Here is a 23,584-nt window from a genome sequence, read left to right on the forward strand (position 1 = left end):
GATCATAATTTTGAGCTGAGGTACTTTACTGGATACAGACCTACATCAGTAGTTTTTTATGCAGTTAATTCCTTAGGCTTCTTCAGGACTTACACCTCATGAGATTTCTTAAAGAGTGATAGATATATATATATGATATATATGTATATATAAAAATATATAAAAAAACCCACAAAGGTTATCATATGCCATTAAGCTCCACTGGACTAGGCAGAGGACTATAAAGAATAAGATTTTATAGATACAAAGAAAGCAGCATTATCAACCACTGAGAATATTGTTTGTTCCATAATATACTTGTCCTCCTTTTAAAAAAAAAAAAAAAGGGAAAAAATCTGAAACAATATTTTGTTATTGTATAAACAAAGCCTGAGCTCCATACTTTCAAGAGGTGGTAAGTCTAAGTTCTGGAGAAATCATTTGATTAAATGTGGTCAGACATAGCTTTGCACCTCCTAAGTTTAAGAAATCCTTCATGAAACAAACAGACACCAAATATTTTAAAAGTCATTGGTTCATCTTTCTCTGTTTATGAGATAAAGTGCTTCAGCTTTGTTTCTGGGAACCACATTTTCTGGTTTTATTCCAAGACAATACTTACAAGCCAAACACGCAAAAGAAAGTCAGGATTCTACAGACAGCTTGTTATCTTGAAATGATATATTTCTTTATCACTATGTTGCACTTAGTTTTTGAATTTTAAAAGAAAAAAAATTTTTGAAAACTACTGAGTCAATGATTTGCTTCCAAGTTGTGCCTTAAATATATTTTTCTTTTAAAAAAGAGTTAACATATGGGAAATCCTCAAATTTTAGTTAATTTTCTTGATCACATCATTAGGAAATTTCTAACAAAGTAGTTCACTGGGATGATCTAAAATGGCATTTGAAAATGTCTGGATTGAGCTTCCACAGTACAAAATACCCAAGGACTACCCAGACTTTACCATGCCATCACTCTAGAGAGGAGATTAACTCTAAGGAGATCCAGTTTTCAGGGCTTTCTCTGTAGATGTGACGCTCCAGTGCAGTGCTTTATTAGAAGACGTTTGCTAGGGAGTCTGAGCTTTTATTAGCAAAAAAGAAGAGCAGACATGTTTCACTCTGCCTTTCAAGCTCTCTGTTTGTTGCTTTGCCTGTTAAAGACTCACTTAGTTTTAAGCTCCAACAGAGATTTCTCATTAGCTAGCACATCAGAACATCACGATGGTGTAACTTCCATATCATTAAATCTTTGATGCATCTGTCAAGACTACCGACACCACCTGTCATAACTGTGAAGAAGATATTTGTCCACGGGAAATTTGAATAGCACTGTGAATTTCTATCATGCAGGTCCTTTTGCAACCATCACTTTTGGCTGCCATCAAAGATAGGTCAAATGGCATGCTGGATGTGAAATCTCTTGGCCTATTACATTTACCAGAAACTCAAATCCAGGTTAAACTGTAGCCCTGAACATCAAAACACTTAAGTCTATTTGTGTTAACTGTACATCTGAGGGAAATGACTCCTACTTTAAGCTACAGAACTAGCAGTTGGGTTGGCTGGAATTCATTCCTGGTCTTCAAGAGCAAGTTACATGATCCTATACTATGTAACACTTTCACCAAGCATTTTGAAGTTCCTAAACTAGATTAACCAGGTAATCAATATGTTTTGCATATTGATTTTTGCATATTTTTTAACAACTAAATTAGGAGAAAACTTGCCTACCCTTTCTTTCATTGTTGAGTTTCCAGAGAAGCAGTATTTTGTTTTTAGTATTTAGTTGTATGTGTTGATTTGATATTGATTCTGAGATAGCCTCAGAGGCAGAATAATAGAAGTGCAAGTTATGTATTTCTTTAGCAGTAGACTATTTTCAGAACATGAAAAAATAAAGAACATGAGAAATAAATGTGGTATAAATAAAATTTACAGGATGCCCCCCTTCATCTAATACTTACCTTGAAAAATTCTGCTGTTGAAAAGATCATACAAATTGCATACTGGGCAATGGAACGAGAACTGGGGAAATGTACATTCCTGAAATAAAGGGAGAAATCCAAATTACAGCACGATTGGTCTTGATCCAGCATACACTGTAGAAGAGCATCACCCAAAACAAGAGGTGACATACCCTTGATAAAAGCAAGATGGTGCTGGGAAGACCTTGTGTTTGTCTCGGAGTCTGAGCACATGTCCTGCTAAAGGCCACTCAAGGTACGGTCACAGGAACTCTACTGGTCATGGTAGCAGCTTCCACTTTACAGGCACAAGCTGTTAATAAATTAGGGCCATGTATTTACATGTATTGCATTCTATAGCTAGTGTGGAGCTGGATTTTAAAAACATGTAAACACCCCTGTGATTATTTCAGTACTTCACTTGCTCTTTACCCAATGACTCATGTGCCCAGTTTGGTTTTATTTTTCTAACTTTGCAAACCACCAAATAAACAGTTGCCATTTAAAACAATAAAACTACACAGGCTCAAAAATGTTTCTTCCTACTACAAATGTGCATTTTCCACATCCTTCCCCTGGGGATGCATCTGCCTACAGTGGTACAGAATTGATCCTGATTCACAGAGAATTGATTCTGAACTGGTTGTACCTTTTCTACATCCCCCAAATTTCACAGCTTCAAAGCTGGATGTGCTGTGGATTTAGGATCACTTTGAACAATTTTCTAGGGTTACTAGATTAACATTGCTGTGTGTAGACTCATAGCTGGAGGAGATACAAGACTGTCACGTTAAAGTTGATGTTCTCACCTTGGAGTTCATTTGGATATCCTGCGTTGTGCCAGGAAAACATTTTCTCCATGATTAAGGGCTTAATTATCAAGGTGCTCAGACATCTGACTAAACTTTGATCCTCAGATGCTGGAGCAGCTACCTCAAGTCCATAGGAACTCCTTTCACTGGTTTGCTGCAAGGAATTCAACAAAGTTTCTGTGGAAGTGTGTTAATGAATAGATTTTTATAAGATGGCTTTTTCTTTCACTAATGAAGCAGCATGACTTTGTATATAGTAAATATTAATCAGCAAAACATTATAATTAAAATTAACATCATAGACAATTAAAAAGTCAGAAACTATCAATGCTACAATGTTGAACACTCAGTTGTCTGTTGGAAACAATGCACACTGATAAAGTCAAAATTACAATAAATGACTTCTTTTGGTGTGGGAAAGATAGAAGAAGAAACTTTCTTTAAAAATATGTGTAGGAAGACTGGGTAGGATAGTATCATAGTATCTTAATCTTAATAGTATCTTAATCTACTTGATAATATCATAATGTTACTCTCTATTTGAACAGATGAGAGCTCAGCTCCTGAGAAACAGCAGTAAGTAACCCCATAAGGGCTTGGTCAGTGATCAAAGTATTGCTCAGCTCAGCCTCTACTTTTCTTTTTGAGCTAAGTACCAGCAAATGCCACTGTACCCAAGTGTTTCCTCTTTTTTTTTGTCATATAAATGTTTTTATGGATTGGTTTATGGCCCTCAGAGTTGGACCTCATATCTGTGAAATCCGTAGCAGTTTTTCCATTGGTTTATAAACAATTTGGGTTGGACCTTTAGAAAACATACTGATAGGCAAATCTACATACAAATCCTTCCTGTGGTATATGTTATCAATAGGACATGAAAAATCTCCCCACCCATCTTGTCCTGCTTTTCACATGTCTTTTTAGTTAAAACTTATTTGTTTTCCCTTTCCCAATTCCATTCAGGAGGAGAATGCTTTCACTTATTCATTTTGTGTGCCATTCCAGCTGCCATGACAGATGCTCTGACTAATTACAGGCCCCAGCTATTTTTTCCATACCTTTTGGACAATTTAAAAGTGAAAGGGATTAATAAATTCTATGATAAATCTCAACATTTGTTGCAAATTTGCCATAAAAAATTTCTAGTCCTTTTCCAACAGTAAATAAGTTATGAAAGATTATTTGTAATGATGACAACAATCTGTTAGCATAGATGGGCAGAATTATCATCCTGCATCATCACCTACCACCTCTAGCACCCTATTCTGATGAAAGATCAAAGCGAGTCTCCTGAGATCACATAGCTACAAGTGAAATGTCTCCATGCACTTCTTTGGAGTTTTAAAGGAATTGTAACTGAAAATGTATGAGGCTTGTACTGAGCTAAGTGGATTTATAGTGATCTTCTCTACAGGGTGGAAGTGGGACTGGAAGAAAGAGCTCATCTTTAAAAGTTTACAAACGGCTACAGAGGTCGTGTGGGCAGGATCAGCTGTTCTCAGACTGCTGGGCAAAATTTTCATCTCCTTCCCACCTCTCTCCCCTTTGGCAGTTGATACAGGGTATAAAATTCAAGCTTTGTGTCACGTTGTAATAGTTTCAATTTTATTTCATTTAACTCCTAGTTTTTAGTGTAAAAATCATGGACATGGAGCCGGTCCATTTAATTTTTTCCATTACCATGAATGTCTCCACTCCATATAAGCTGCTCTGGAGGAAGGTAGAAAACCCTTTGCAACTGACATCTAAACACCAGGTTTCCCTGAGAGGTTTTCCTGTAAGTGTAGCAAGATTTTTGCTTTTGGACTGAATAGTTGGGTGACTGCCCAGAAAGAAAAAGAATGAACTCTCCAACTCTTCCCAGATCTTCCTGAAAATGTTAGTTTCTGTACCAGACTGAAAGCAAAGGCTTTCTTTATAAAACCATTAATATATCTAAAATGTTACTGCCAATGTGGACTTCATATCTACACATCAAAGTGTTACTTTTTCTCCCCCAAAAGGTCATACCAAGCTGATTGCACTTTTATGCTTTCTCAAGAAATCAGGATTGTTTGATCTGTTAGCTTTAGAGAAACTCTGGGAGATGTTGGATGAAGATTCTGTATCATGTAAGTGGTAAATATATTGTTAAAAAGGATCCACAGGAAAAATTACAAACCATTTTTCAACTACTCTGTAACAGCTTTAAGACTAAAACTTGGACTCTTACTGTGCCTCAGGAAGAAAGCAGAAGAGAATAAGGGACATGTCCACACTGGAACAGTTTTCGTTAGTAAAATCTCCCCAAGGATCCTAGGAGCACCCACTACAGAGGAAAGCAAAGACAACCCTGTGGTTGCTTCCATCTGAATCTGTGGCAAAATTGCTTCTTCATCTTAAAGCTGGCAACTGGTTTAGCCATGGGTGGTTAGGAGTTGCTCTAGTGAGCATTTGCAAAACCTAGATAGGTTTACAAGTGCTTTCCATCCTATTCTCCATCAGGAACCCACTGCCAGTGACTCCAAGGAAAGTATAAACCCCACCAATGGAGCAGGTTATGCAATAAAAGGAGAGTCCCCCTGCCCACCCAGGGCCATGCATGAACCAGTAATTACTGGACTAATAAGCTACTAAGCTTTCAGGGTTATTTATTTATTTATTTAATTTATTTATTAAAAATGGGTCTGTTTTTCCTCGTCAGTCCCTTGAACCGTCCCTGTTTTTGCTGAAAGGAAAGGAGAATTTATTTCTTTTCCCCCAGTGCAAGTGACATGAAACCTAGGGCAAAAAATTGCTTAGATATTCTGGAGCATTTCTTTTTTACATTCTGTATGTCTCCCACACAATGGATAAGTGCATTTGGAGATGTTCCATGGTGACAGTGGTTCCTCAGACAGAGTGAGAGGGATGGTATGTTCTCCACAACCAAGACCCGGGAGGGAGGGAAGCCCTGTGCAGGGGTTACACATGGAGCCAGGCTGGCAGCCAGCAGCTCTATGATTGCTGCCTCTGTGGTTTCTTCCCAAAGGCAATTGGTGGAGGTGACTGGTACAAGGCGGCAAAACATCCCTGCCAACAGAGCATCAGAGCAGCCTGGTTGAACAACCACAAATCTTGGCTTGATACTAAGTGACAGTATTAAGGACAGGAACATAACGGGCCATATGGCAAGCATTTTTGATTGATAATAGATGTTTATACATTTCACGCTGCCTCTCTGGAGATATGCCTAGAAAGATGACATGACAGGTCCTAAAGGAGTAATAGTTCAGATTTCTGCTTCATCTTTCAGCCTACCTCTTTATTAAAAATGCGATTGCATTCAACACTAGGACACAAAATACTGAGATGCCACGAATAATGACTATGAGCATGGGTGTAGATCACTACTTTGAGGACAGAAAAACTATTTAAAAAATTTTTCTTCCTTGAATGTTCAAAAGATGTGATATTTGATCCCATCTGTTTTTTGGGTTTTATATTTAGAATGACTTCACTCATCCATTTTTATATGTTTATCTTTGTCCTAATATCTAATATTACAAAAGCAGGTGATGCATAATTTCTGTAAACAATGATCTTCACTTAGCACTTACAGAAGTGAGAAAGTTCAGTGTAATCACCAGCTTTACTTTTTGATAGGCATGCAACCAGTACCTGTGTATTAAGCAGCCTACTGTAGGTGTCTTGCTTCAAAAGCAAAGGAAATGACTAAAAAGAAAACCTCACCAACCTTTGCCTCTGGGTTATCTTTTGCAGCCAGTTTTCTCCCATCATATAGTGTTTCAGTATGATTGTCTGAAACTGGATGGATCTGAGCTGCCAAAACCACCAGCAAGGTTACATGAAGTACTGTCTTCCTCAGCCTACACACTGACTCATTAACATGTTTTTTGAAGTCCTGGGAGCTCTGTCAAGAAGTCTGTGAAGGAATCTTCAAAAAGGAAACTACTGGAGATAACCACTGAGAACATGTGCAAAGCAAGTACGGATTTGGCAGACTGGCAGAAACTATAGAACATTTTCTTCCTAATTGCTCAGATAACATAATGTGATTCAAGAGACAATACTGGACTAGAATGCTATAAAATAAAAAGCATGCTTTTCAACAATACAAGAAAGATGTGGAACTGTTGGAGAGGGTTCAGAGGAGGCCACGAAGATGATTAGAGGGCTGGAGCACCTGCCCTACGAAGAGAGGCTGAGGGAGCTGGGCTTGTTCAGCCTGGAGAAGAGAAGGCTGCGGGGGGATCTCATTGCAGCCTTCCAGTACCTGAAGGGAGCTTATAAGCAGGAGGGGATTCAACTTTTTAAAAGGATAGACACTGGTAGGACAAGGGGGAATGGATTAAAACTAAAGGAAGGAAGGTTTAGATTAGATAATAGGGGGAATTTTTTTACAGAGAGAGTGGTGAGGTGCTGGAACAGGCTGCCCAGAGAGGTGGTGGATGCCCCGTCCCTGGAGGTGTTCAAGGCCAGGTTGGATGGGGCCCTGGGCAACCTTGTGTAGATCCAGGCCTGAGGTTGTTGGCCCTGTCTGTGGCAGGGGTGTTGGAGCTCTATGATCCTTGGGGTCCCTTCCAACCCATGCCATACTGTGATTCAATGATCTATGAACTAGAAAACAATCCCCCCTCCCAATAAAATTAAATTTGGCAGCTATAAACGTTTCATAAACAGAACAACATCTACTGTGCTAAAGCAAGAAGGAAAGAGTAAATATCAAGCTTTGAAACATACAGACAGCAGATGAGATTTCTGTTTTGTATTTGCAAAGTTTTGTTGTACTGATTTTGATGGAATAAATAGGCTTCAAGATGTTAATAGGACCAACTAAATAATCAAATAAGGTTCAAATTTTAATTACAGAGGACTTGACCTGTTTAGTCCCATGACATACAATTACCATTACAAATATTTTAGGCAAAGTTAAATGTTACATGAAAGAAGGAACAAGAGATGAAATATTTGTTATAGCGTAGTAATTCAGTCTTTTATTTTAATAACATTTCTTACTCCCATTCCCATCAACAACAGAAAATTTTTGAAGGAAAATCTTTTGATTGACAGCATTTCAGATGGTTTATAGAAAAAACCAGAAAACAAACAAAACATTTGAGGTTGGTCTATTTTATTGATAGAGACCTGAAGGCAAAGTGAGAACAACAAATGCAAAATGGGTAGAAAAGAATAACCAACAATGCAAAGAAAAACTTCTGGTTCACTGTCTAACATTTCAGTCTTATCTCCAGAAAATACAATTGGAACAGAATAGTTTCTTGCTAACTGATCTTATACCTGGCAAAATCTGTAACAGTGTAAAGCTATTTAAAGACCTCATTATTGCTGTGTCTTTTTTTTTTTTTCCATAGATTTGTCTATGCTGCCAACATGTAATAACTGGCTAAGTAAGACCTATGACCTATGATAAAGAGTAGCCAAAAGAAAAATTCAGAACCCAGCTCCAAGTTGTAGAGATTCTTCAGGACTGAAGATACCAAGAAACGTATTGATGCTATTTGAATTGTTCTCTGTAGCTCAGTACAGACAGACTTACTGTATAAAAGAGTATGAGAGAGGCCTGATAATGTCATAGTAGAGTTTAGCATCTTTGAGAAGGATGCTAGACTTTACTTCTACTTCACCTTAGCCATTATTGACAAATCAAGAGCTGCCCACAATTGCAATGAATAGAAGATGCTACTCTCTCTTTATTTTGCCCACTAGTTATGCTTATTTCTGATATAACAATTTTGGTTCATAAATTTCCAATCTTAAGCACTTTATTTACCATACATCATTTCACTATAGTCCTTGGTCTGCATCAGGAACATTTCTGGTTTTTTAACTTCGTGTTTCCATCTTTAACTTCTGATTATTTTTGTAAGCATTTTTATGTAATACAGTGTACTCTGCTTTTGTTGTTTTGGATAGCAAAAGTGTATGTTAGATTCTATGTGCTAGACATCTATTCTTTTGGATCAGCATGATTTTCCCCGAAGTTGTTGATTATATGTGTCCATACAACTTGTTTTGAACAAGATGGGATGCATGCAATTTACATAATCAGCTCTGTGTACTAATTAGAGGAGCCGCTATTTTCAATATCCTAGAAAAATGATGCCAGGCTAACACAAGGATATTGAAAGCATCTGCTTCTCTAATTAGTAGACAGGGGGCTTATCTTCCATTTTATTCAAAGTGTTAACGTGTCAAAGTATTTTGCTACACCAAAGAGTAGTGACATTTTGATCTAGGAAGGTCAAAACCAAGATGCCTCAAGTAGGATTGCATAGAAGCTGCCCTTTATGCTTTACAAAGTAAGTAAGACACAGTACTTACTCCTCCCCCAAAGAATAGTATCATATAGAGGCCACAGGAAGTTGCAGAATACAATCATAAATAGGTAATCCATATATAAATGTTTGTGGTGGAGTTATTTAAAAGAATATTTCAAAAATAACATTATCAGAGTTCTGAGATAATGAACAAATGACATAAAAAAGGAGAAGCTGCCATTTTTCTTGTTCCTGGCATCTATCTACAGCATATTTTGACAGAATTTCCAGTATTAATTTCTTTGTAAGGAAATTTCAGCCATTAGTTCTCACTAGTCCTTTATCTCTATTAAGATGCTCATGCTCACTGGTTTCTTCCCTAGAAAACACATAGGTCATGTGCAGAGGAAGCATGTCCACAATCCTAGGCACGAGCCCTTACATTATGCATTGAGAAACACATGACTTGGTCTTACCTTCATATTTCACATGGAATTCAGATTATGAATATAATTAAACTGATAAACAAACCTTGTATAGCGGTGGTTTTCATTGCACCACATTTTAAGTCACCACAGTTCACCAAGCAATGTAATTCACTATGTCTGTTTGCCTTTATTAGTATTTAATATTCTGGTCAATCTCTGAATACAGAACAATATTTGTTATTTGGTTCTGGATAACTTAAGGAAATATGACTAGAACTGGGTCAGTCTAGTGAGAAAGGGAGTACATACTGTTCTTAGATGTCCTTAGACTGTAGTCAACTACAGAACAGAGATGTAATTTTATGGTCACATTTAAACTGCGACAAAAAAGATTTCTGTACTCATCTCAGTGTCTTTCTTAATGAACTTTTCCTACAAATAGGAGCAGTGGTTTTTGTCATATTAGCTCAGATAAAATTTTTGATATAGGGTAGACCTAGCGACTGCTATGAGATACAACACTCAAAGTCACTGGTCCAAGTTTGTTTTTTCTTCCAATGGATGGAAGCAGTTTCCCTCTGGGGAGAGTTTACACTTCGCTTCCAGGCCAGCAAAAATGTGGTTTTCTGGTTTTCTGCACTCAACAAAGTTTCACACTTCTCTTTCAGCAGACCCCAAGGGGCCAGGTGCTGCGCCTGGCTGGGAGCCCCCAGCCTTCACTACATGGAGGTACAAGGCAGCACCACAGATTCGGTAGTGCAGCTTGTTTACATGGGTGTAGGCACCAACAAAGCTACAGCCCTCATCTCCAGTGGTACCTACTCCAATTTGCCCTCTTTGAGCGGAGTATGATATGAAGATATTTTTGATTTTTCTTCTACCCCTCCTCAGCCTTGTCCTTGAATCTTATCTGGACTGGAATGATGTAGGGGTGGTAAATGCCCTCCTTGTGCTGGAATAGCTTTGTGCCACTCCCCCTCGATCAGGCTGCATTTTTTTTTTATGACTGTGATACAAAGACAGGAGACAGACTTTTTTTTTTTCTCTGCAAGGTTTTCTGTTTAATTAAAGGCCTATTGTGCCTGAGCTGAGTCTCTGTTTTTTAAGGAGGGCTCTGTTTAAAATCAGGGTAATGGGTTATTACAATTCTGGAGAAGAACATTTGCAGAGAAATATTTTGCACTGGTTAAAATTTTTGTGGAATACCACAAAATACAAAGTATATCCCTTAATCTCAGTGGCTATCTTGAAAACTTATTGCTAAAATACATATAAATGTGTAAGTACTGTTCATTTTTTGAATGTTGGCGTGTTGTAAAATTCTGTTTTCTTTTCATTTCATGCTGTTGTAAATAAACTGAATCTGTACAGTAGGTTTTTGTCAGACTCCCAGAAAGACAATTTTATTTTATAGCACATCCTAGACTGACAGCCAGAAACTGTTCTGCACCACCTCAGTACAAACAAAATTAGCTTCTCACAATATTTTTGCAGATGTTAAAGGTCATTAATAGAATGAAACCAGATGACTAAAGCAATACATTTGGAATGATTGGGTTTTATTTTTCTCCGCAGCTTAAAGACACAGAGTCCTCTTTTCTTGACTACTTGGCTGCATTTCAAATTTCTTTTTTTTTCTTTTTTTGCTATTTAATGGTTTCCAAAATCATAAAAGTGAAAGTAGAGGGATATGTATTTCTTGGCTTATGCAACCTCACTTGTGTGAAAGATGTGGGATTTCTTACAGAGACAAATATAATATTAACTGTTCAAACTACACATTCCTGGAACAATTGCCCAATCTCCACATTTTGATCAAGGTCACACTTTCGCAATGATCAAGGGAAAGATGGCTAGCAGATGCAAGAAAAATCATGTTCAAAATGAAACTATGTCCAGGAATGAAAAGAAAACTCCCCTTAGGAAGTAGTTATAAGGATTTTGAAGTTAATTGTTTAAATAAAACTGATGCTTATAACAATTAAAAATTAACCTTTGTCTTTCTTAGAAAGTCATAATATGATTACTGTTTTGTGCCTTATCTAGATGATAATGAGAAGCTATATTGGTCTTCTAATTTTAAAACATTATTTCTACATATGCAATACTATACCCATGAGTTTAAACTGTATCATGTTATTAATATATTTCAAAAAATGAAAGAAAATAAAAATTAATTGCTCATCAATCAATACAAATTACTTAAATGCTTTTAAAGATTTACAGGATGTCAACCTTTTAAAAAAAATTTCAATATAAAATTGAAAAGTGCAAATGAGGATAATTCTGAAAGCTGAGATAAGAAAGCATATGCCTTTACTTTGGAACATTTTAAAAACAGGTGAGAAGGGAGCAGTGAAGGTACTCAACTTGTGCAGGAATAGATGCTATCATAGAATCACAGAACGGTTTAGGCTGGAGGTGACCTCAAATATCATCTAGTTCTAATCCCACTGCTAAGGGCAGGGACACTCCTCACTAGATCTCACTACACCCAAACCCCATCTAGCCTAACTTTGAACACCTCCAGAGATGGGACACCCACAACTTCTTTGGACAACCTGTTCCAGTGTCTCACCACCCTCACCTAGTGAAGATTTTTTTCCTTATATCTAATCTAAATCTACGCTCTTCTAGTTTAAGCACATTACCCCCTGCCTTGTCACTACATGCCCTTGCAAAACAGTCCCTCTCCAGCTTTCTTTACAGGTACTGGAAGGCTTCAGTAAGGTCGCCCCTGAGATTTCCCTTCTCCAGGCTTAACCAGCCCAATTCTCTCAGCTTGTCCTCATCAGAGCAGTGCTCCAGACCTCTGATAATCTTTGTGGCCCTCCTCTGGATCCAACAGGTTTGTGTCCTTCTTATGTTAGGGACCCCACAGCTGAAAACTCCAGGTGTGGTCTCACAATATTGGATGGGAAGGGTCACCTTCCTTGACTGGCTGGTCACACTGTTTCTTGATACAGCCCAGGATATGGTTGTCTTTCTGGGCTGCCATCACCTCCCTCCACCCCTCCTTTCTTAACAGAATTAACTTTAGTCATGATTTCACTCCCTTCTTCCCCCGGCATTGTGGCACAGGGGTGGGCAGGGAATGGGGGAATGGGGGTTTTGGTCAGTTCCTCATAACTTGGAATACTTCCTACAGCAAGCATATCATTAAAAAAATTCATGTATTAAACTAGTGGGTAACATTCCCCAGTAGGTTAGAGATATACGTGATGGGATCCATCTTACTCTCCTCAAAATGTATGTGGAGAGCTGGACGAGCTGTAAATGCAATCATACTGCCACTGCTTTACAAGAAAAAGATGATGCAGTCAGTTTCTATTGTATCTACAAATTTAGATGGATGAAAAAGTCAGCCAAGGGCAGTTAACTTTCATCAAAGTATACAAACTACAGAGGCACTACCTCTAGATCACTAATATTGTTAACAGCTAGGCAATCTCCGATGGTAGGATTAGAGACAAGCCCCCTCAGAAAGCAGTATTTTTCACATTAGCAAATTGATAAACAGGGAAACAGAGTGAATTCCCTTTTCTTTTTGTTGAATCTCAAATAAGGATGCTATCACATTCCTCTTGATCTGCTCTGAGTAGAGTAGATCTCTCAGTATTTATGTGTACGGATGTTCGGGAGCCATGCTTTGCTGGGAACAGTCGTAACCCTTTGCATTTACAGAACACTCTTCAACTATACATCTTAAAGCACTTCCTTGTGCAACGATCAACCAATGAATTTCTCAAGCATCTCTGCTGATATTCTCATGCCCATTCTGCAGATCAGTTGAATGCTGCATCCCATTGTCCTGTGCCAAGTTCATGCACCAGCAGAGCTGTCATGACTCCTAACTTCCCCGCAGCACGAATCAACAGCGTGTCCACATAAAGTGCCCTGTAAGCAGAAGGTCTGCTGCACGTGGTGCTAACGATGAGCAACAAATCTAACTAAACCACCTGGCTATTATAGCTGCTTTTTCTTAACTTTGAATTGTCAAAGTGAATCACACATCCTTTTAAAAGGATATGAAACTAACCTATCTGCTCTAAGAAGCACTGGCTAAAACCTTCTGTTGTGGTTTCCTTTAGAAAGTCTGATTTACATTAAATATTAATATTTTTACAGTAGCTTTCCACCCAATTCGGAATGGGAGGCATCTGTGGCAACTGCTAACCTTTGGCAAATGTTGTATTGTTAAGTATCATCTTTGGCTGCCAAATAATAATATACATTCTGATATGAAAGTAATTTAATTCTGTTGAAAAGCAAGCAATTTAGATACTATTCTTTTTATGCCTGAACAGGATTCCTATAATCAATTATGTAATAAAGTGAATATATTTAGAAACCATTGAAGGTAGACAGGCCTCATTTAACTCATTTTAAACAATGCGTAAAAGATATTCTATATAATTTTCCTGTATATTTAGATATGTATTCATACACTGTATGTATGCACTGATTTTCTTTTAGCATTTAGGGTTATTTAATTAACAAATTAATTCAACACAATGAGCTCATGCTGCAAAATGCCATGGAAATGGAGTATTTACATATGCTAATGACTTCCAATTAAGAAACGTGCAAATAATTGGGAGAAAGCAAATTTAAAACACTGCACTAATAACCTGACAATTACAAGGAAAACTGTATTACGCAAGACTGCCAATGTAATTGCACACACAAGATCTGTTTGCCTACAAGGGTAGCTAATGCAAAATATGCACCAAATTTTCAGCTACTACATTCCTTGACAGACTTCTTGTTGAACTACAGCCCTTTTAAGAGCAAGCTGAAGTGCTGGGGTACCACATGCAGGCTAGTGGCAGAGGCAGGATAAGTATCAGGTCAGAAAATTCATCATTGTGACGGTCTTTCACAGCTTACGTTGGTGTAAGAAAGAAGTGGGACTGCAGACGGTTTTTTTGAGCTGTTGAACTAAGATAAACTAAGCAGAGCAACAGCAGCTGCTTGGTGGCTTGTGGTGATTAAGGATTTTCCCTTTCACAGAAAAAAAGAGAAAAATTTCCATTCACCAGGTCATAGTTTCGGAAATGGATTTTAATTCAAATTTTGAGGGACTGTGGAAATTTAAAATGTCTCAGTAGAAGGTTATTCTGAAAATATAAATTCTGGTTTTGAAAGTCAAAATGTTTCCTTTAGCAAGGTAGAAGTTTGGTTCAATATTGCTACAATACACTTCGTGGGACCACAGTATTTTACTACCACTACAGAGTAACATCAGATGACTAATTACATACAAAATCTATGCTATATAAAGTGAGGAACTCATTCTTACCTTTCCCAAGGGAAAACTTTCAGTGCTTTTGCAGCAAAAAAAGCAAAACCCTTAAAAGTGAAAAAACCCAAAACCTTTCAAAATGAAAAAAACCCAACACAAAGCTTAGTGCCCTTTCTTATCTTACCCCAAAATATTTTGGTCATTGGCTCTATGTAGTCCAGGGAGACATCTTTTCCAGCACACAGATTCCAAGGAATAGATGTTTTGACTTCCTGTACTTTTCTTGTCTCCAAGACCAAACAACATTTGTGAGCTCCAGGTTTGTCACACAAGCACCGAGTTAAGGACATCTCTGAAGGAATACAATCTTGTATGATACCAACTATGAAGGCTGTAGCATGCTTATTCAAAAACATACTACTCACCTTTGCCAGCATACATCATTGGCTGTGTATTTCTTGTGCTCCGGAAATTAAGGCAACTTTGCCTTAATGGTAGGGGTTAACCAATGCAGGAAGAAAACCCCTGCTTTTTCTACTACTGTTGTTATTTTGATCTCGTTTTTATAATTTATGTTCATGATGGATGCTATTAAGTCTGTTAGTCTTTAGAGATATTTCGGACATGATGGCTTCAACAAAAAAGATGAGACCCATCTTTTTATTTGTATTACCAGATTCTTACTCTGCATTTTATTGTATCTGTTAGAAGACAATTTTTAATCTTACTGTAAATGCATGCCACTTCCTCAGCAAGTCATTTCAAAAACTCTTCTTAGTGATAATACTAATGATACAGAAATAGAACAGAATTTAGGTTTATGCATCATCTTTCAGGCTTCGGAAACTTCAAATGTATTTGCGTTTGGCCATGATGATGGCAGGGTTGACTGTGACTCACATTCCAGTTGCTGGTGCCTTAGATTGCAACCATCTTGAATGTTAATTCTTTTCTTTAGGGAGGGAATGTTGTTTTTCACTGGGTTTTAAACCTGTCAAAATCACATATTAAATTGTAGTTCAGGATTTTTTTGCACAATTTTAGCTAGATACTGGAATTAGGCCTCTTCCCTACCAAACTGTCCTTAGAACCTCTGTGGAAATTTTGATACAAAATGTAGAAAAGGTGACAGAAATAGAGGTAACACTCTAAAACTCTACTGCACTATAATCACACTGCTACAAGGAAGATGTGCCTGTAATATGGATGCTTGCAACCATATCCCTGACACCTCTTCTGACAGGTGAAAAAATAATAAAAGTCAATACTAGTTTATATCACTGCCTTTGCCTGGTTAAACAGCTGTTGGCATTGTTGGAAGTTGTGGTCACTGAAAAACAAATCTGTCCTGAATTAGTGATGGGCAGTCTTCAAACGGTTCAGAGTTCTGGTTTGATTCAGATGAGCTTATCCTAAGCTTTCTCAATCCTCAAGTCTGCAAAACCGAGCTGGAAAGAGTATGCCTTCTGATGAGATTTGAGGTACTTTTGTTTCCAGCTGAATTTACTGCAAACTCAGCCTCTTGCATTGAATTTCTACTCTTACTCTGTTTAGAGCAAAGGAAATATTTAGGACACTGTATGAATAACTAATTTTAACTATCCAAACAGCTACTATAAACCCACCAGGAAACAAACCATATGTCCTGCGAATCTGATCAAAATTAATCAACAGATCCAGAGCAATAAAGCTTATATCTGATGAAAAACAATGTAGAGACCAAGAAATACTCATAAAAAGGAATTGATGGAAATTTTATGCTTACTAATAAATTTAAGAAAACTTCATAGTCTTACTTACCCAACTGTGAACATCAAATGTGAGTATAGAATGTCCTAAAGCTCTTTTTTGAGAGTCAGAAAACTCCATGCATAATCACCCCTCTGCCTAATCAGACACCTGGTTTCTGGGTCCTCTGGGACTTTTCCTTGACCATAGAGGTGACTGCAGCTTTTGACTATGTCAGAGGTAATCTTAAACTAGACTGGTACAGACATTATATCATTGGAGATGCATTCATGTCATTGCTGGCTGAGGCCATGGGCCAGCAAACTCTGGACAAACCTCTCTCACTCTATCTTTTGACATTAACTGAGTCTTAATCCACCTAAATAAGCTGCTAGTTGTCACTAACAGGGTTAGGTGTGTGTACACTTGACCATTTGATAGTGCTTATGTAAGAAAGGCACTTGGCCTTTCTGGAAATTTTGGAAGGTCTTGATCCAAAGTCCTCTGAAGCCACTGGAAGCCTTTCTGTAGACTAGTGGTATTCCTCCTGGAAGAACTCTGTGTAAACAGACGGTTTTGTCAGCAGCTCATGCTGCTGCTTGAGGCAAGATTCTGTGTGGTGCAGGTTCACTAATTTTTTTTCACTTTTAATTGTAACCCAAGGGTGATTCAATTTCTAAAAGGAAAACACTGAGACTTCTTTTTATTTATTTTTTTTTCCTAGCTGAAGGGATGTTTCTATTATATATTAGGTATGGATTATCCACCAAAGTTTTTAGCTGATCTGAGTGCAGGTATCGCTATATTTATTCCTGGTAGAAGTTTTCTTCTTTCCTTTCTTTGCTCTTTTGCTCCCTAAAGCATCCAAATTTTATTTTATCTCATTGCAAATTATTTCAGTGTCATTTTTCCTTTTCTCTCATATTAACTTTCTGATTTTTTTTAGTCTTAAGAAGAATGTGAACTCTACAAAGCATGCAATTGTTTCAAACTCACCATGTTCAATCACGTTTGGATTTAGGCAATCTGCTCAGCCCATCTGGTGGTTTGGCAGTCTCCTGCTGTTGGTCAGCCAATGGATGAGGTCTCTGAAGACTGAGTAAAACTGCATAACTGAACACCCCCCCATCACGTACCATTTGACCACCAGGCAAGTGAAACCAGAATGCTCAAGCATTCTGTGTAAAAATTGCTTTTAGGCCATGTCTTTTTTAAGAAAAAAGGTGAAGTTCTATTTCCAAGTCTCCACCACTGATACACATCTGAGTAGAAAATATGGAATCAAAAGAAAGGTATCATAATCCAGCTTTTAGTCTTTTCTTTCCCCACAGTGGCTTACTGATGTGGGAAAGTAGATGTGCATGGTGTTTGACAGGCAGACAGGGGAGAAATGACACGAACCAAAGGATTTGCAATCTGCAGACCACTTGTGTGATTAGAGCTGTTTAAGGAAATCTCTCTAGCCATGCAGAGTCTCCTCGTGCCAGCTGTGCTCCCTACAGGGCACAGGCATCTGATTTCAGTTTATGAGACAGAGAAGACAAAGTGTAAATGGAAGATGTACTTGGATGGATGTCACTAAATGTAGCAATTTCATAAGATGGTGAGTCTGAGTAAATGTATAACCAGGTATCAGACATATGCAAGGACCACAGTCATTCATTCTAATGTTTTAATTTCTTTGATTGTTTCCTTAACTGCTTTTTTAATATTCTCATAACTCTCTTTTTTTTTTCCCCACTTAAAAGGAAGCTGAATGAAAGGATGGTGATGTGTGGGAGGAGAATGAGGGTTGGCAGATTGTGTTCAGCATCCTCCACATTCCCTTATTAGTTTAGTCAGACACATTAGTTCACATTATGAGAAACAGATGAGAAACTGCTAAAACATACATTATGAGAAACATTAGAAGAAGCTGCTAAGCATACATCTAAATAATGTTAAACCAACAGCGACTCCAGCTGAGGGCCAGCTGACTCACCAAGCTCTGTAAATCTAAGTTTCATAGCACTCACACAGCATGCATGTTCCTCCTAACCATCAGGCAGGTTGAGTTGTAATGCTGAGTAATCATTGCATAAACCCAGACTGGGAGATATGAGAGAGTGCAAAGAATAGACAGCAGCACTTCAGTGAAAGGAATTGATGACAGCATCCACCTTGTCTATGTTATACCTGTTCTTCAGAACCATATAAATCTTTCAGCTACTCCAGATGCTTTGTTGGGTGAATTACACCATGTTTCCATGTGCTTTTATTTTCCTAGTGTTTTCTTCTCATGTTGTGGAAAGGTCAATTTATGTTCTGTGCAAGACAATCAGCTAGAATGTGTCAAGTGCAATGAAGTTCTAAGAAATAAAAAAGGGTATTTCATAGAATCGTATGTGAAAAATCATCTGTGGCTTGGCTGAACCTATAGAATAAATGCTTGTGGTTGCATGACTTGCTTTTGTTTAGAGCAGACCAGCTTCAGCTGGTATGATATTCAGCTCTGCTAATATTTCAACTATTTCATTTAGCTTGGCTTGATCATCAGTTCTCAGCAGAATGAAAAATGCAGTGTCTGTGTGAGATGAGGTCACTCCATGTCACCCAGAATGATTTTTTCCATAGAAGTCTTTGCATACACTGGGCTTCAGCACCTCAAGCATCTCCAAACCTTTGAGAATCTTTAGGTAATGTATTTTACAAACCTTTCAAGTGGGATAGCTCAGATCTGGGTGCAGTACTGCAAAAAACAAGTTACTCCTCTTCACACAGGCATCTTCATGCCACAATCTGATTTCTAGGAAAATTCTGTCATGTAAGACAGATTTATACACACTTTGCTTTTGGTATTCCACAAAATACTAACCTATGATCTATTTTAACTGTGGTTTTTTGGTTTGTTTGGTTGTTTGGTTTGTTTGAGGTTGGGGTTGTTTTTGAGGATGACACAAGTAAAACCTTTGATTTGACTTGTCTTTTTTAGGTACTTTGGAAATGTCATAATTTGATAGCCATTGCTGACAAAGATTAAAATGCTATTGAAGATATTACATTTTCCCTGTAAAGAATGAATAAATATAAATATGACAAATGTATAGCCTCTGGTAGCAAATGTTGGGTTTTTAATAATTACTAAAGAGAAACAAATCATTCCTAATAAATAATGTACTCTATGCAGTAGATGAGTCCCCTAACAGGATGGCAATAATTTTGAGCATACATTTTTTGTGTGTGAAATCAGGTATCTTGCAATGCAACCAGAATTAGAAAGCAATGTGGTGTCACAATTCTCCTGCTTTTGACTCTCTCCTTGTTCCAGCAGATCAGGCTGTGTTTCTGCATGGGCACCTCACCAGGTCATCTGCCTGCCAGCACTTACCTTTATAAGGCCTTGTGGCATTCTGCCATCTGTCTGTCTTGCAAACTTTTCTATTGTTGCCACATTGTTTCTTGATTTCACATCCCTTTTAATTTCTATTAACATCTTCCTGGTTTCTGCTCTTCACTACTGGAAGAACTCTCTCTTATCATATCCAATTTTTGCTTTCAGACTGATGTCCACTTGTGCTAGCATACTGGTTTCAGGGGTTTGGAATACATGCAATGCATTGCACCCCAAGACAAGAAGGGTTCTCATAGCATGAATGAACTGTACCATGTTCTTTAGACAGGCAATCTTGTCTCGTAAGTTTTTCCCATCATGCTTAGATTTCTTAACTTCTTTGGTACACTCTATAGAAGGCTACATGAAATTCATTATTTGTGTTTTCTTCATTAAGGCTCATAAATGTAGTATGGACTGGCACTTACTGCTGTGAGTATAAAATACAATGTGCATCAAATTAAAGGTGGTTGTTAAATGTTATTAAATTTTTAAAAAATTAGCCAGGCTAACATAGAAGGTGGAAATAGCTAGCTTTGCTCCACAAGTTTTCCTCCACATTTTAAATGTGATTTGCTCCAGCCATGCTTGAAACTCTTCTGCATCGATTTTCCATTAGATCTCTTGCTAATGAGAAAACACTGACACAAATGTAATTAAAAAACAAATTTTAAATTTCCACATGCAAATATTTGCACCAAATATGGTTGTGTGTAATAGGGAAACAGACAGGGACATGTGATTTATTTAATAAGTGATGACTAGCTAACACTGACCAAATAGAGGTTATTAAACAGAGAATAATTGCAGAAGACTTTCTGTGTTTGATCTGCAGTTAAACAAAATGTAGCCAAAAATGTGGTTCATTAATTTTGAGCAACAAATGTTGATTGAGGAAAAAACCCTTTTGTTTGCTTACAGATACTGCACAAACAGAATCTGAGGTTAAGCAGGTTAGGTAAATAATTTGTTGTGAATTATTAGGTAAATAATTTGTTGTGAATTATTTGCTCAGCATTAATATAGCTTCGCTTTTTCCTGTTGTTGCTACCTATAACATTGTCTCCTTTTTAAGCTTCTCAATTCTTCTGCAGAGAGACAAAATTGATAGCTACATTGGAGGAGTAGCTGACAGCTTAATGAACAATTATTAGGGTCTGAAGCATATTTTCCAACAGTTGTTCATGAAGAGATGGGTGGTGTAATCCACTGCAGTGTTTAAGTGGCGCCTCTTTTGTCAGCACCTGCTATTAGAGAGCATGCACTCGGTGGGACTAGAGCGTTTACATCTCTTTTTAGGGAATCTGCAGCTGTAGGTGGCTTGAAGCAAGCTGCAGCACAAGGGGGACCTCACTTTCTGTTTCAGCAGATAACAGACAAGCCACACGCTGTTTGGACGAACCAAGCATTGGCTGTGTTTTGGACTGATTTCTTTTAAGTTATATACTGTCTCAGCAACTTATATCTCTACTTGTTTAAAGCAAGGGGAAATAATCATGGTGGAGTCATATAAGATTTACAAAAGAGCTAATAGCAAATACTGAGAGAGTCTTGGAGTTCATCATTGCCATTTAAACCTGTGTCTACCCATGAATGGTCAAAGCATCAGAGGAAAGTGGAGAGTTTTCTCACTTAGTGACCCAAAGTTGGTAAGGACTTGGTGTTATGCTCCATCTTTTTCAGTTAGCCCAAGTATTTAAAGAGAGCTTCATAGTTAATTGTGAATGTCATAATCCTAATTGTAAACTAAAAGGTGTGGGGGGAGGGGAGGCTGCTTTATAGTCCCATCTATTCATCCTACAGACTAGTCTGATTTCCAAGATTGTGCTGGCTTGGGTAGCACTAATGGAAGTTGTGTGCTGTCAGGATTGTAGCCTGTTAGCCTAAAAAATTATGATGGAGTCACGTTTATCTTTGTGACTTCTGCTAAGACCCTCAAGACAATATAAAATCAATATCCTATGTAGCTATGTGCAAAGTCCAGCTGAAACTTTTATAATAAACTCTTCATTTAAGGCAAAGGCAATTTATCTGAAAAGCTGAAATCTATGGGTTTTTTGCCTTACTTTATAGTCCTCTTTTAAGACTCAGAGGATACTCAACAGAAGGACTCAAAGAGGCTATCTGCATTGATTTTGGCAAGGTAGACTGCGATAGTCACAATTATGCTGTGGAGTTTTTAATGTACCTACAATCAAGGGCAATCAGGCTTCCAAATATGATTGTCAGAATTAACAGCATAGGAAAATCTGGTACAAGTACCAGCTAAGAAACCTATTCAACCGCAGCAAAGAAAATAGCATCAATATTGAGCTGCATGATCACCTTACCTCTAGTGAGCTTTAGCTAAAGAAACCAATGTTGTCTATAATTATAGTTAGCAGCAAGTTTTACTTTGTTTGCATTTAAATAATGCTATTATGCTAATTATTGTAACAGCTATTTTTTTAAAGGCAAATTCTAGCCATTTTATAAATTATCTTCCTAAACCCAATGCTTATGTTTTGAGTTAATGAGCAATTTTAGTGTACTATTTCTTAAACGACATCTTTAGGAAAAATACTTCGCATAAAATGCCTTATTTGTTCCTTGGGTAAGAGAACAGTACTGCACTTTTCTCAGATTAGGAATAAAATCAAAATAAATACAATGTATGGATGTTACAAGAAATGTCATCCTGCCAAAATATAAGTTAATATTGCAGCATCACAGTGATCATGTTGTCAGTTTGTATGAAGCAGTGCTTCATATAAAAGGCACTGTTTGGAAATAACAGTGAACCAATTATAAAAGACAGAAACAGAGTCCTGTCATTTCATGATTTGAAATATTAATACCTTAACTCAAATACATGAAGAAATGATAGCTAGTGCAGCAACAATTAAAATTCAAAATACAGATAGGACTTAAGAAATAAAATGTTAAGGTGTACCATGTTTTGTCAAGATTGATATATACAAAGTAATCGACAACTGTGTGTTGGAAGTCATTTGTACAGCCAAATAGAGTACCTGGACATTTTTTATCGACATGGTTTGCCTTCTATTATTTGTTTCCCCCCAAAAAATACTTCTTTACCTAATTCAGTTCTCTTTTAACCTCATCTGAACTGGAACTGAAGAATTTATAATAATTTTTAGCTTTGTGACAGCAGCAGAGAAATGTGAGATGTGGTTTAACTAGCTATCATAAGTATTTTGTGGTCACAGGGGAAAAACTAAAAATATCACTGGAGAATTTATAATCCTAATTCATGGTGCAGTTCCTTTCACGACTTTCTGATGTTATTTAATTTAATTCCAATAATATATTCTATATTCAGTAAAACAGCATTAGATAGGTACAGAAGGGAAGTTTTACCTTCATTTTCTCTTGTGTCAATGTTTAATTTTAACCATTTTAACTGATATTAATGCTACTTAGCTTTTTTATATGTGGAGTGCTTATTCTTGCAAGCCTCTTGAGAGATGGAAAATCACTCTTAATCTCATTTTACATCAAAATCCTGATTCACAGAGATGCTCAGATACTTGCCTGAGGTTACATACCAAGGACCAAATCTAACAAGATATGTAAAAAAGTGCACAAATGCAATAACACTGCAGTCAGATACAGATCCAAATCTTAAGGACTGATCACCAGAAAAAAAATTATTTTCTTTTAGGTGCCTCAGGAATGGATGGTTGTGACATGCTACAATATTGCCGTGCAAAATTTTCACGTGGAAATTTAAAAAAAAAAGAGTATTCTTGACCAAAGAAAGTTTCAATTGAATGCATTAGAAATACAGCTT

This window comes from Gallinula chloropus (assembly GCF_964237585.1).
Source record: "Gallinula chloropus genome assembly, chromosome: 2".
Classification (NCBI taxonomy): Eukaryota; Metazoa; Chordata; class Aves; order Gruiformes; family Rallidae; genus Gallinula; species Gallinula chloropus.